The sequence below is a fragment of the Lissotriton vulgaris genome, chromosome 5, assembly GCF_964263255.1.
Source record: "Lissotriton vulgaris chromosome 5, aLisVul1.2, whole genome shotgun sequence".
NCBI classification, from domain to species: Eukaryota; Metazoa; Chordata; class Amphibia; order Caudata; family Salamandridae; genus Lissotriton; species Lissotriton vulgaris.
The window spans coordinates 902,925,144-902,940,605 of NC_141693.1; positions in this window are offsets into that span (position 1 = coordinate 902,925,144).

The window sequence follows — 15,462 nt, forward strand, 5'->3', positions numbered from 1 at the left end:
CTCCACCTCTTTCCAAGTGGTTTGCTTTAGGTCATTGCCAAGCAGACACTCAACATGCATTATGGACTCACAGCTACCCCAAGAAACCTGAGACCCCCACCCCCACTCAAAGGGAACGAGAGCCACTGGATAGTGACTCTCATGTTTGTCACCTACATTAGCCTGACTGAATACATTAGGGACTACCTGCTCAGAGGTGACTAGATGCCGTCTGACAATTATCATGCTGGCTCCAGTCTCTTTCAGAGCCTACACCCTCTGCTCATTGGTGGTGACCCACTGACTATACTTTTTAGTTTTACTAGGCATTTGAGCCTTTGGCACCATCTCCCCTTCATCCAATGATACCAGGGTAGCCTCTGTGCTACCCCCACACTATCCTGGGCAATTTCCAACCTCAAGAGCTATGCTAGTCTACCAGTGAGGGGGCTGTGCCTACTTGGACACTTTTCATTCTCCTTGTAGTGCCCAACCTGTTGGCACTCATTGCACTCAAGGGGTGCCTTCCCTGAGGACCTGTTATTAGGGGACCATTTATTTTTCTGCTCAGGCGGGATTGGAAGTCCTGACCATTAGAACCAGTTTGGGGACCTTCAGAGAACTTGTTTTTATGTTTGTCTCCCCCCCCCTTTTTTTTACGGGGACCTTGCCCACCCTGGAAATGGCAATCCCTCCCAGATACCTTCTTATGGACCGTGGTGATGAGTCAGTGGTCTTCCTCCTTATCAAGCTCCCTGGGGTCATACATGGGTCATACAGCTTAGTATCAATACGGTACTCGCGCAGGTCCCCAAAATAAAGACTGAACATGCTCTCTTGCAATCAATTCATACAGCCCTTGCTAATCCTTCAAGTCACTGCCCTTCACCCAAACATGCAGTGCTTTGCAAAAGGAATCCTCACAATCCACCCAAGACTGATGGGCCAACTTCTGGCTGTTCCTAAACGTTTGCCAATACCTTTCAAGCATAAGCCCTTATTTCCTGCCAAGGGTTTCTTCATGGGGGATAACTCATCCTATCTCCCTTCTATAGGGCCAATAGGACGTCCCTCCCCTCACTAGGGATATACTCCCAGATGCTAGCCCACCAGTGCTTCTCAGGAATCCTATACATCTGCAAGGCTACCTCATATGCTTCAAACCATTTGTCAATGCCGTTTCCCACCGCACAACAAAGTCAGTCACAAGGCCTTTAAAAATGTGGACCCTCTTGTCTCCAGGAAGCACTGTAGGTGCACTGCCACCATTCCTGCTGCACACTGCATGTCTGGCCTTAATGTCCAGCTATATAAGGCTCCTCAAACGGGCCAACTGTTCCAAAGTAATATTTTCCTCCATGGATAGCTTCCTTTCCTCAATGCCCAGTTTTTTTAAAGTAATATTTTCCATTTTTAACTGGGCCTTCTGCAGCCTAAACTCCCTTTCGGACTTCAGGCCCGCCAGCTCCTATGGGGACAGGCCTTGAAGATACACTGCTCCCTACTCTGGCAGGGAGTTCCAAGTCGGGAGAAAAGTCATCCCCCTCAGCTGAATGCTGCATTTCAGGACCCTCATCAGAGCCCTGCTCTGGCCCCTCCACATCATCCTCTCCCTCCTGGTCATCTGTTGTGTCTGGCAACTGGTAGGCCTCTGCCCATGCCCTCAGAGCCTTATGGAGCTTTGTCTTCCTGATGCTACCTTATGCGGGCAGCCCCCACTTTTTAACAAAATTCTTTGAGCTCAGCCACAGCTTTCTAGCTTGAGGTGCTCAAATTCCATTCTAGCACTTGAAGGTGAAGTCACAGACACAAACAGTCAGGTAAAGTAATGGGTGAATTTGGAAGCAAAAAGGCCAATCAAGGAGAAATGTAAAATTGAAATGGCCTTAGATTATTTATCTAGGATTTTCAATGCAACACAAAGTCACTGTATGGCACTCCACAAGCACACACATCCTAGTCTTCACTGCTGATCACAAATGTATGAAATTGGGTTACTGGTAGAGGGAGGTGAAACCCTACTCAAGCAGCAACCAACAATCCTTGTCAGGGTGAAGCACAGCAAATCATAAATGAACCTGAGCTCAACTCTCTGATAGCTTGGCACAGAACAGTCAGGCTTAACTTGGAAGCAACATGTAAAGTACATATGGGGCACCCCAAAGAGTAATGCAGGGAAAACACAAAACAAGAAAAATCCCACACCAATTTAGAAAAAATAAAGTCAATTAATCACGACCAAAACAACTAAATTCCAATAAGTAGACATGGAGACATGCAATTTTGAAGATTTAAGTGCAAATAGACCCAAAAAGCACAAAGAGACAACTGCAGATATCTGGTCTAGCTAGACCGGGACATAGTCACAAGTTCAGAATGACCACAATGGAGCACAGGCCGTTTACAGAGGACCACTTAAGTCCGCTGAACAAGAGTATGTGAAATCTTGATTTGAAAGGTTGCAGAGTACAAATTCAGCGATGTGTTGCCCATTCAAGGCCATGCAAGGTCCCGGTCGAAGAAGCTTAAGTTCTGAAGAGCTGTGGATGTCATGCCTCGTTGTTGAGGCAGTCATCGATGAGAGTGCTTGCAATGCAGAGTCCTGCATTGAGGATATGTCGCACAGTGGCGGTTCCAGTGAGGCTGCAAGGGTGATGCAAAGTCCTTGCGCCGGGAAAATCCATGCAGCAGAGGTGATGCATCGGTACTGCTTGGGGTTGCACAGTGCAGCAGAGGAAATGCATCAGTTCAGCTGGGTCTACAGATGGGCTGTCAGAGTACCTTCAGGTCCACTGCCAAGGGTCCAGGACTAGGTTGGAACCACTTGGCAGGGTGGAACTCATATATGGTAGAGTCCAAGTGCTGGGTTCAAGGTTGTTGGAAGCCTGGTATATCCCTGAGCATTCTGATCAGGAGGCTGCCAACTAGTGCTTGGAGTCATTCTGGGATCCTGGGTTTAGAGATGCAGATCCAGCCCTTCATACCCAGGCAAGATGGCAGCAGGTCAGCAAAGCAGGGCAGCAGTCATTCAGAGCAACAGCGCAGCAGAATGGCAGCCCTTTCAGCAGCGCAACAGTCCTTCCTGGCAGAGTTTACAGGTCCAGAAGTGTACTGAAGAGTTGAGTCCAAGGGTCCAACATTTATACCTGGCGCCCCCTTTGAAGTGGAGGAAGCTTCTAGAAGTTTCCACCCCGCTGCGTTTTCAGGATTTCCTTTCCTCCCTGTCCTGGCTCCAACTTGTCTAGGGTCAAAAAGATAGTTGATAAACCCTTTGTGAGAGTGCTCAGGCAGAGCCTTGGTGGTGGGAAAATGTGGTAGGTGACAGCTACCCCGCCTCATTAACGCAGAGTGGCCCATCCTGCTAACATCTATCTTCTCTTTGTCTCACTGTCTGGGAGCAATACACAAAGACCAACTGCCAGCTAAACCTAGTCATGTGAGCCAGGATCAGGTTGCAGGCACCAAATAGTTAGGACAAGAAAATGCAAACTTTCTAAAAGTGGCATTTTCAGAATTGTGGCTAAAAATCCAACTTGTTCCGTTAGAGAAGGCTTTTGATTACAATTCTTTAAACAGAGTCCTAAAGCCAGCAAAAAGGACGTCAGCAAAACAAGAGAGTTGAAGACGAAAATGTTAGGGGAAACCCATGCCAGGAGTGCCAGGTCTAACAGGTTTCCTATAAAAGTGTGTAGTATTAGCAGTGCCAGGCGGGCAACTAGAGCTAAATTTCGGGGAGGGGGGGGGGGGCTGAAAAATATTTCGGAGGGGGCTATTTCTTCCAACCATAGACAGAGTGACTGAAAGAAGGCGCGAAAACACAACAAAAGCCTAATTTACAAGTAAATGTTTTTTTAAAGACCTGTTAAGTAATCGGGTCCGGCTACAATTAGACGTCGCCAGCCCGTGAAGCTGTGTCAGCCCGGGCTGACACACACAACGGGGGGGGGCTGAAGCCCCGTGAGCCCAATGGGTGTTGTACGCCTGAGCAGAGTATGCATTTCAGTGCTGCCCTTGTTTGAGGTGTCATGGGAAGCATTCTCTGTTATAGTTCTAAGGTTGCTAGGATTAGTCATCATTGAGTTCTCAGAATGTTATGGTTCAAATTACTGTATCTGGTAAAGCTGTATTGGTGGCTGGTGGAGTCTGTGCTCCTTGACTCCACAACCGTGTACCTAAACAATAAATCTACTTTACTTGCACTGACTCCATCGTCCTGACTACAAAGTGTCTTATATTGGAAGAATTGCGGCAACTCTGGGTCACTTCTCCATTTGATGTGGCACTGTCCCAAACGCCAACGATTCTGGAAAGAAGTTATAGATACTATAGACCGAATGTATGGGGTCAAACTACTATGATTCTCTGCAAATATCCTATTGGGAGTGGCAGACCGACTTTCTTATCTTCTAAAGTCACACACAAGTTGCCAGATCTCGCTCTTGCTGGGTACAGCCAAACAAGCTATCTTGAGTCACTGGGGAAGGAGGGCACACCTAACTACAGTACCCAGCTATACCATGTTTGGAAAATGCCAGGGATGAAAAAGATCTCCTTGTAGGCGGATGTTAGAGAACACCGTTTAGACTCATCTATCTCATGTTTATTTAAGTTTATAACATTGCTTTTACTTTTCTGTAGGCTTTGCCTCTCCTGGAGTGTAGGCGGGTGTATTAGTATCGTAAATTATGAATATACAAAGTTAATCCTAAAAGAATGTCTATTTTACTTGTTCCTATTTTTTTTGACATAAACATGGACAGAGAGATGGATGGTTTCCTGTGTGCGTTCAATCAGCATAAATCAGTAAATAAATGTGCAAACGTGAGAGCTGTATTCCTAGCCATTTAGCTTTACTATTGGCAGCCCTTGTCATCACGACTGAAGCATAATTACATGATTCCACGTCTTTTTATGGCAACTTCATACAATTTTATGAAACATGCACAGGCTTGGTTCATCATGCCTGAAACACAAAGTTCTACAACTGCTTCTATTGTTTGACTTCCGTGCAGAACCAAAAAACATTGTAGGTATCAATCTTCCCTTTACTAATTGATGTTAATACTGGGCAGATGCATACTATTTGCACCTGTCTTTAGTTGTCTGAAGCGTCCATCTGTCAAATTCTATCCTTTCTTTGAATCTTATTCTTATTTCATCTGACATAGACGATATCTCAAGTCAGCAATGTGTACTGTAAGGCTCAACATAAAGCATAAGTATCTTTGTCGTTCTAATGCAGGGTGCTAGTATCCAAGCAGCCTCGTCTGTTTGGTTAATAACAACAATCGTCAATCAAACTAGTTTCCTTAACTGCATACGAGACCGCCATGTCTTTTAAAACATTGCACACTGATTGGTGGAGGAATTCGCTGTAAAAAAAGCTCCTTTGTTCTTATTTGGAAACTTCAACTGCTCCCATAGTAAAGCAGATACATTGTGTAGACCCTCCGATCGTCCTAGTTATAACCGTGTTAGCACTTGCAGGGGAGCTAAGATATAGCAAACATCTGGTTAGACTCTTGCATTTATGTTTAAATTAGTTGAACCATTGTATACTACTGCATCGCCATTCATTAGAATAAGTGTTACTTTTTGAGTGTAGATCCTGGGATCCTGGGTTTAGAGATGCAGGTCCAGCCCTTCATACCCAGGCAAGATGGCAGCAGGTCAGCAGTCATTCAGAGCAACAGCGCAGCAGAATGGCAGCCCTTTCAGCAGCGCAACAGTCCTTCCTGGCAGAGTTTACAGGTCCAGAAGTGTACTGAAGAGTTGAGTCCAAGGGTCCAACATTTATACCTGGCGCCCACTTTGAAGTGGAGGAAGCTTCTAGAGGTTTCCACCCCGCTGAGGTTTCAGGATTTCCTTTCCTCCCTGTCCTGGCCCCAACTTGTCTAGGATCAAAAAGATAGTTGATAAACCCTTTGTGAGAGTGCTCAGGCAGAGCCTTGGTGGTGGGCAAATGTGGTAGGTGACAGCTACCCCTCCTCATTAACGCAGAGTGGCCCATCCTGCTAACACCTATCTTCTCTTTGTCTCACTGTCTGGGAGCAATACACAAAGACCAACTGCCAGCTAAACCTAGTCATGTGACCCAGGATCAGGCTGCAGGCACCAAATAGTTAGGACAAGAAAATGCAAACTTTCTAAAAGTGGCATTTTCAGAATTGCGGCTAAAAATCCAACTTTTTCCATTAAAGAAGGCTTTTGATTACAATTCTTTAAACTCCCAACTCAAGCTGTCTAACTGCTCCCAATTGGAAATTACAGCTCATTAAATGTAATAAGGTAACTCTGATGTTATTCTATGGGAGAGGGAAGCTTTGAAGCAATGAAAAATAAATTTAGGAGTTTTTCACTATCAGGACATGTAAAACTTAAAAGTACATGTCATACTTTTTAAATGCACTGCCACTTGCCCTCTGGGCTGTTCAGGGGCTACCCTACGGGTTTCTTATATGCATTAAATAGGAAGGATTGGGCCTTGCAAAAGGTTTATTTTGTTAGGTCGAAATGTTAGTTTAAAACTGCACACACAGCCTGTAATGGCAGGACCAAGGCATGTTCAAAGGTATACTGAAGTGGGTGGCGTAAGCAATGCTGCAGGCCCACTAGTAGCATTTAATTTACAGGCCCTGGGCACAGGTATTACCACTTTACTGGTACTTACAATTAAATTACATAGACCAATTTGGTGTAAACTAATTCTACCATGTTTGAAGGAGAGAGCACAAGCACTTTAGCACTGGTTAGTACTGATAAAGTGCACAGAGTCCTAAAGCCAGCAAAAAGGAAGTCAGCAAAACAAGAGAGTTGAAGACGAAAAAGTTAGGGGAAACCCACACCAAGAGTGCCAGGTCTAACAGGTTCCCTGTAAAAGTGTGTAGTATTAGCAGAGTCAGGCGGGCAACTAGAGCTAAATTTCGGGGGGGGCTGAAAAATATTTCGGAGGGGGCTATTTCTTCCAACCATAGACAGAATGACTGAAAGAAGGCGCGAAAACACAACAAAATATTAACACCAATTAGTAAAGGGAAGATTGATACCTACAATGTTTTTTGGTTCTGCACAGAAGTCAAACAATAGAAGCAGTTGTAGAACTTTGTGTTTCAGGCATGATGAACCAAGCCTGTGCATGTTTCATAAAATTGTTTGACTTGCAGGGGAGCTAAGATATAGCAAACATCTGGTTAGACTCTTGCATTTATGTTTAAATTAGTTGAACCATTGTATACTACTGCATCGCCATTCATTAGAATAAGTGTTACTTTTTGAGTGTAGAGGCACATATTGGCAGTTCAGTCGCCGACATAATGAAGATTAAAAAGCTGTCGTAATCAGAATGACAGACATCAGGTCAGTGGCGTAACGAAACTTGAGGGGGCCCCCCTGCAAACTACATGGAGGGGGCCCCCCTCCCATCCTCAATGCCAGTCTAGAGAACTCAGGCCAGCGACCCGCCATACTGCAGGGGATGCGGGCTATTGTTACGCCACTGTCACCAATACAGCCGTTATAAGTAACACTGGATGGTGGAGTTAAAGGTTGGGCGTAGTCTGCCAGCAGGCTATCATAGGTGGTGGTCCATTCATTACAGGGTCTCTGCCATCAGTACGCCGGGGAAGTTTGCCCAATTTTAGGTGGGTTTCCTGATGCAGACTCCTGTCATGATATACAACATCGGGCCCACTCATCGTTCAGTTTTGACTAAAGCGCATCCATTGCTCCTTCTCCTTTCCGTTTTAAAACATTAGACAATGCGACAATGCAGTATTTCAAAAGCAGATGTAACTACAAAGAGCACATTTTGATAATACATTTTTATTAGTAGACAATAGCAATCTTAAGAGGCATTGCATAGCTTCATACACACTTTGACCCCAATTCTATCACAGTCTCTCTCTCTCTCTCTCAGTCTGTCAGTCTCTCTCTCTCTCAGTCAATCAGTCTCTCTCTCTCAGTCAGTCAGTCTCTCTCTGTCATTCAGTCTCTCTCAGTCAGTCAGTCTGTCAGTCTCTCTCTCTCTCTGTCAGTCAGTCGGTCGGTCTCTCTCTCTCTGTCAGTTAGTCAGTCTGTCAATCAGTCGGTCGGTCGGTCTCTCTCTCTCTCTCTGTCAGTCTCTCTATCTCTCTCAGTCTGTCAGTCAGTCAGTCAGTCTCTCTCAGTCAGTCAGTCTCTCTCTCTCTCTCTGTCAGTTTCTCTGCCAGTCAGTCTCTCCGTCAGTCAGTATTCAGTCTCTGAGTCAATCAGTCTCTACTCTCTCTCCACTCTATCTCTCTCTCTCAACTCTGTCCACTCTATCTCCACTGTCTCTCTCTCCACTCTCTTTCCACTGTCTCTCCCTCCACTGTCTCTCCACTCTCTCACTCTCTCCACTCTCTCTCTCCACCCTCTCTCCACGGTCTCTCTCTCCACTGTCTCTCCCTCTCTCTACTCTCTCCACTCTCTCTCCACTGTCTCCCTCCACTCTCTCTCCACCCTCTCTCTCTAATCTCTCTCCACTCTCTCTACTCTCTCTCTCTCCGCTCTCTCTCTCCGCTCTCTCTCTGCGCTCTCTCTCTCAGCTCTCTCTCTGCGCTCTCTCCACTCTCTCTCTCTCTCTCTCCACTCTCTCTTTCTCCACTCTCTCTCCACTCTCTCTTTCTCCACGTTCTCTCTCCACCCTCTCACTCCACTCTCTCTCTCCACTCTCTCTCTCCACTCTCTCTCTCCACTCTCTCTCTAGCTCCACTCTCTCTCTCTCTCCACTCTCTCTCTCTCTCTCCACTCTCTCTCCACTCTCTCTGTCTCCACTCTCTGTCTCCACTCTCTCGCTCTCTCTCTCCACTGTCTCTCTCCACTGTCTCTCTCCACTGTCTCTCTCTCCACTGTCTCTCTCTACTCTCTATCTACTCTCTCTCGCTCTCTCCCTCCACTGTCTCTCCACTTTCTCTCTCTCTCTACTCTCTCTCACTCCACTATCTCTCTCACTCCACTCTCTCTCACAAAGTAGTGTGCGTTGCCATGGGCGTCCGCAGAAATGTTTCGGGGGGGGAGGGGGGCACATTCTTAACTTCATCACCATCCCCCTTGCACTCTTCTCCCCTCTGCCTTGCACCCTTCTCGCCCTCCCCCTTGCACCCTGCCCTCCCTCCCCCTTGCAACATTCTCCCCCTCCGCCTTGCACCCTTTTCTACTTTGCACCATTCTCCCCTCTGCCTTGCACCCTTCTCCCCTCTGCCTTGCCCCCTTCTCCCCTCTGCCTTGAACCCTTCTCCCCCTCCGCCTTGCACCCTTCTCCTCCTCCTCCTTGCCCCTTCTCTACCTTGCACCCTTCTACCCTCTGCCTTGCACCCTTCTCCCCTCTGCCTTGCACCCTTCTCCCCTCTGCCTTGCACCCTTCTCCCCTCTGCCTTTCACCCTTTATTTACCCCCAACCCCCCACCGCGGGGGAGTTTGTTACGCCCCTGTCGGTGGCTCGTTAATGACCAGACTTATTTTTCAAGAAGGAAGAGTTGGAAAGCTCTTACCGTTTGGAAGGGTAGAGAAGGTCAGAATTTTTGTAATTATGGAGGAATTGTTTTATCATTAGAAAGGTTGTGGCTATAAACATTTTCAGAGTTGAGTTTAAAAAAAAAAACATATTAATGGAGAAATAGTAAGCTATGGCCAAGCCTGAACACAAGAGACTTCATTTAAGGCACTGTGTGACACAAAGTATAAAGTGGAAAATAGTTTACATTTAACATGAACACATTAACTTATAGCAGGCGATGTGGGAGATTTGTTTAAAGTGTATCCTGTTTATTGAAGGGATGACACTTTAAGCCTTTCAATCATTCTATCTGTGCAGAAGGGTTTTAATTTTGGCACATTCTGTACATTCCACATATGTTGAATATCTATCTTTTTATATAAAAGTATTTGTATTTGAGTAGCATATGTTTGGCTGATGAGAGATGTAGTTAATGTATGGTCTTCTGACTCACTAAAAACACTGGTAATAACTCACGTTGAATTCTATTCCGTCGTTTTTAGCTCCATCTGTGCCATAACACACAAGGATTAGTCGTACAGAATTCAGCCTTGGCCCTGCCTGAACAGGGCATTTCAACCCAATCTGCCCGGCTATGTCCCCTTAAACTGGAAGAATAAGAAATCCCAGGATTTTCTTTTGGCCTGCCCGTCCAAATTGGCTGGAAGAGGTTTTGTAAAATACCTGCAGAGATTTACAATTTTTGGGACTTAAAACCCACAGACATCCTGGGAGTATTCACCCCAAATTCTTGGAAATGGCTTTTATCCACAGTCGCTGGCTATGCCTTGCCCCACAGTCGCTTAGTGTCCCTGAAATCTTGATCTGTGGGGAATGCTCTCTCTGGGCCCCCACTCCCACCCTTGTCAGGGACCTGAGCAGTGCTCGGTGCTGCCTCCTGCTCTCTGGGGCCCCCACCCCATCCTCTTTCCGGGCCTCGCCGCTCTGACTGAAGAGAAACAATGTATGTTGATACTTTGTTTCTTTTGAGTCCGAGGGATGGGGCGAGGGGATCCGAGCAGGCTGCAGGCTGCACCTGCTCCAGACGAGACGAGACGGAGAGAGGCTTGCTTCAGCCCAAGCCTCTCTTACAGCCCTGAGAAGAGCTGAGGGGGGCCGGGGCCCCTTTATTTAATGAAGGGAGTGAGGCCCCCCGCACTGCGGGGGCTGCGGGGGCTGCGGGGGCGTTTGTTACGCCCCTGCAACAGGTAAGTTTTCTTCTGAGTTTTCTTCTTCTCTCAACACAGCGAACTGCCTTTGGCACACCCTTCTTTGCAACGGCCAACAATGGAATCCTACAACTAGTGGAATGCCAACTCTATTACATGAATCGCTTATACGGAAATGTTATATATACAGATGTTTTTTATATTCTAATTTTGTATTTTATGCACTAACATTGCAGTGGTTTTAAGTAACTATACAGGAAATAAAGAAACTTGAAACTTAAAACCCTTGATATCGCAGTCTAACTGTAGCACTTGAAGCCCAGAGTAATAAACTACAATCAGCAACTTCAAGTGACACTGCATTTATGTTCTTCCTCCCATCATATTGTAAAGTGCTCTGATATACTTCGGGATCTTGTTCGCGCTATATAAAACATTATAAATAATAAATAAATAAATCAAGCATTCCACGAGCCACATACAACAATCCAACATACAGAACACTACACGACTCTTCCCTTTCCAAAAACAATAATATGTGAGCAAGAAAAAGACCAATTCGATCATATAAGATATGACACCACTACGAGATACTTATTAACAAGAAAAAAACAAGCATTTACAATGCAATAGGTCTCGCAACTGCGAGTTTCTGAGCTATTGGCATTGTAAATGGCAATACCTTATGTAAAAAACTAAAAGGCATTGTCATTTACAATACCAAAAGCAACACCTATTGCATTGCAGAGTGCGGTGTCCATGAAACGGGCGCCATACTCATTAAAGAAAAAAAAGAAAAAACAATGCGCAGTGTCTCTGAAGTGGGTGTCGCGCTCATTACTAAAGTTAATAAAAAAACAATGAAAATTAGCGCAGTATCCCTGATGCGGGCGCCACACTTGGTGTTGAATAAAAAAATAATAACTGAGGGCGGTGTCTCTGAAGCGGGCGCCGCACTCAACATGCAAATACAACAAAATAAAGCAGCCGCCATTGTCTCCATCAGTGTCAATCACAAAAATAGTGGTCTTTCACTAGATAAAGCAGTCTCATAATGAATCGGAAGCCAACATTTACCAAGGACAATGACACAAGCCAATGAAAAATATGGGAGGAGAGTGGGCGGGGTTTCCACAGCATACTCTATTACAGCATGCCTCACAGAGTGAGCAGTGCAAGCGCGCTGCCGCTAGGCTCGACCTAAAAAAGACAAAAACAAGAAAAAGAAACGTATACTAAACAATAAAATCTAGAGCAAAAATACAATAGCTCTTTTTGGTAATGATGACACGCTGTAACTTATAATCCAAGTAGGGTTCTTCATAGGTTGACAGGTAACTTGTAGATCATCATAAACAGCAGCCCCACCAGGAGCAGCCTGCTAGCTGCTCAGCCCCATCCACCAACTGTCACTGCTCATCCAGTCACCTAGGCATTCTACACATAGCCCACACACCAATATTCCACTCAGAACACTCACACAGGCTGAGCAGCTAGGGAACAGGATAACATAGGAGAGAAACCATAACATCAGAATACTACATTACCTATTCCCTAATGATGTCAGGAATACGCTCCACAGGATCCGGTTGTAGCTCAAAGGGGTCTACCTCCTAATGTTACCAACTCCCTGATTAGTATATACAGGGAATTCGAACCATTAGGCGAGGGAAAAACAGGGAAGGGGAAGGGACTGCTGGGATGTTAGGCTCTGAAAGACATAAACATACAAATAACATTAATCACAGCATTAGTCATAAAGCTCTACTCTCATCAATTCTCGCTATAAGGAAGATGCAAAAGGAAGGATGGAAACACACCTCCAATGGTGAACCAAGTTTCAAACCTCAGCAGAGCAGGACACGAAAAAGGTATAAACCCAAATGCACGACATACAAGAAGAAAGGATCATGTCTTGTAATCAAAAAGAATGGGCTTGGGTAATTTTCCTATAACACGACCTGGAGAAGTTAGTTGCTAGGAAATTGTCTGGACCTTTGTCTTCCTTGCTATCACAATATATTATAGGTTTCATATATCGTGAGTAAAGTTAGTACCACATTGTAATCCAGACAGTAACCTGTGGAAATGTTCCAAAACGAAAAGTATAGAGGTCTACTCCGACCTAACACACTTGAGTCAGAAAAGTACATCCATTAACGGTAACGCTTGGCGGAATACGCACAGCGCTCCGTTTGTCATCAAAAATCAGTAGCTTATCGTCCAGTAACATGTAGCAGCCACTACAATGCTCTGTGACAGAATCCAAGTGTTCGTAGTAGCTAAATCGGTAACGTGTGGTCCGCCGACTCACTACGTTCCGCTTAGTGATCTCAAGTGCAGCCGCGCTCGAGGGACAACAAACAAATGTGGAAACCAGCCGGTCTCCAACTTGCAGAGATGGTAGCGCGTGGTCGGATAACACACAGCACTCCGCTTCAAGCATCAGGGGCAGCCGCCCCTTCAATGCACCAGACAGCTGAAGCAGTACCTGAGAGGAGAGGACGTGGGATCTCCGAGCAGCACAAGGACATCGACCAGGAGCTTCCACTCGCTGAGCAGACAACCAGTCGACAGGAAGCAAACACAGAATAACGCGCATGCTCCGAAGCGCGAGCAGACAGGAAATACCCCATTGTCGCAAGGGCACATGGGGGTTGTAGTCTTAACACTAGGTAGGCGCGGTAAGAGGATTACTGACAAATGAAGCGAAGAATAACGGAACCATTGTATTAAACTATAAACATAAAAATACAGTAATAATAAATAGTCCACAACCCAAAGATGAAGAAAACAAAACCCACATCATAAAGAGGAAATTAACTATTTAATACAGAGTCAAAAGCCCAGACCCAGGGTTGACGGAAACACCGCACCACGAGAGGGAAAGGAACCAAAGGAAAGAAGGAAAGATGGATACAGAATATAATACCCAGCCCACTCCTCAAATACGAAAAATGAATATAAATTAAAATGTCATATGGACTAAAGGGACTGAACCCCAATGTCCTGCCCCCATCATTAACAAGGGACAAACGTACATGCTATCCGTGAGGAGAATCAAGTCATGTGGACTATAGGGACTAGAAACCCAATGTCCTGCCCCCAACATCTAAAAGGGACAACCTGAAGAAACGTATGTGCTCTCCATGTAAGGAGGCATACAAGGTCTAAACCTTGCACAAGAAAAAATGTGTGACACAAGGTGTATTACACAGACAGGGAACCCACCCCAGCATCAAATAAATAACATGCAGCACAAGGTGTCTTACTCACACAAGGAACCCACTCCTGCAACAAACAAATATCGTGGCACACAAGGTGTCTTACGCCCACAGGGAACCCACCCTTGCAACAAACAAATAACGTGCGGCACAAGGTGTCTTACGCACACAGGTGTCATATGGTTATTACGTTTCCATAGATTGTGTTAAGTTAGCATGTGCTTAGTAAATGTTTAAACGCCATATTTTCTTTCTGCTTCGGTTTGCACCCGACACCTAATTGTTATTTCAGCTTTTAACCTAGACGAAAGATGTGATTTATTTCAGAATAATATATTATTGTACTGGTATCAGTCGTGCCTGGAACACTTGGTACAACTGTCTGCACACTGAGAACTGCACACTCTAACACAAGGGTACTGTAGGCCTGATCCTCGCACTACGTTAGTCATAACACAAATAATGTTTGTGCCAACTTTGGGCTTTACGTGAGTTCAAGATACAGTTACAGGGAATGAGAAAACACACTTGATGCTGGACATGCTGAGAGCTGGTAGCGGTTGATGTGATCTCCTCCTACTGAGAATTTGAGGTATGGGTTCGCCCAGCTAAAGCCCAGATGAGACCTTCTTAGATATAATATAATATGCTAATTAGGGTGCGCGAAATATAGGTGATACAGAATTCTATAGATTTTTGCATCATAATATGTTATCACAATTTGCTTACTATGGATTAGTGACTATGCTGCTGACTCTGATTTTTATAATATGTATGTTGATATTATACAAGATACTGCGTTTGAGAATGTTGCATTGAAAAAATAAACATTTCAAACTTGCACGTGTTCTCATTGCCTCCCAGTTTCGGTTTGGAATGATAATATAACGAAAGAGTGTTCATGTGTTCCACGATACCTGAGGTATTCTAAGTTCATGTTCTGGATTGTCTAAGACATCGGGAAGTATTCACTGCCGATGAGATACTGTAGCTAGCCTGGTAAGGGGATTTCTGAAACATAGGTGAGTTGTGGGTCACCCTGACTCACCCAGGTTCTAGGTCTCTGAGCACAGTTCTGTGAGAGAACGGAAACCCTGCGACATGGCGCCCATACGTTGGTTGGCCCTATAACATGACACTCGAGTAGTATATCATTCAAACCTTAACGCCTACATTCCCGTTTCCGGAAAACGGCAGTGTCGGAAAAACCTACCTATTTTTGAAATAGGTCATTTTCAAGCTTGAATCTGTCTAAAACGGTTTCTTTGAATTACTACCCAGTTGTGCTACAAAGTATAATTTGTTTGTTCTCATTCCTGTGCTAACATGGCTCAGCCTGTGGACATCCCGCAGCATAGTCGCATTGCGGTGCGTGACCATTTGCGGATGTATGATGTTCCTTTGGAAGGCTTGGCTGTGGTTCTGGTGGTGAGCGCGGAACATGCTTACCCGTACGAACTGTTTTATTCGTGGGTGACATTTCCAGGGGTGGACGCAAATACTGGTGTGTTCCACACATACACTGCTTCGGTTGTACCGGCGGCGTACGCTCCGTACAGAGCACTGGAGGTACCTA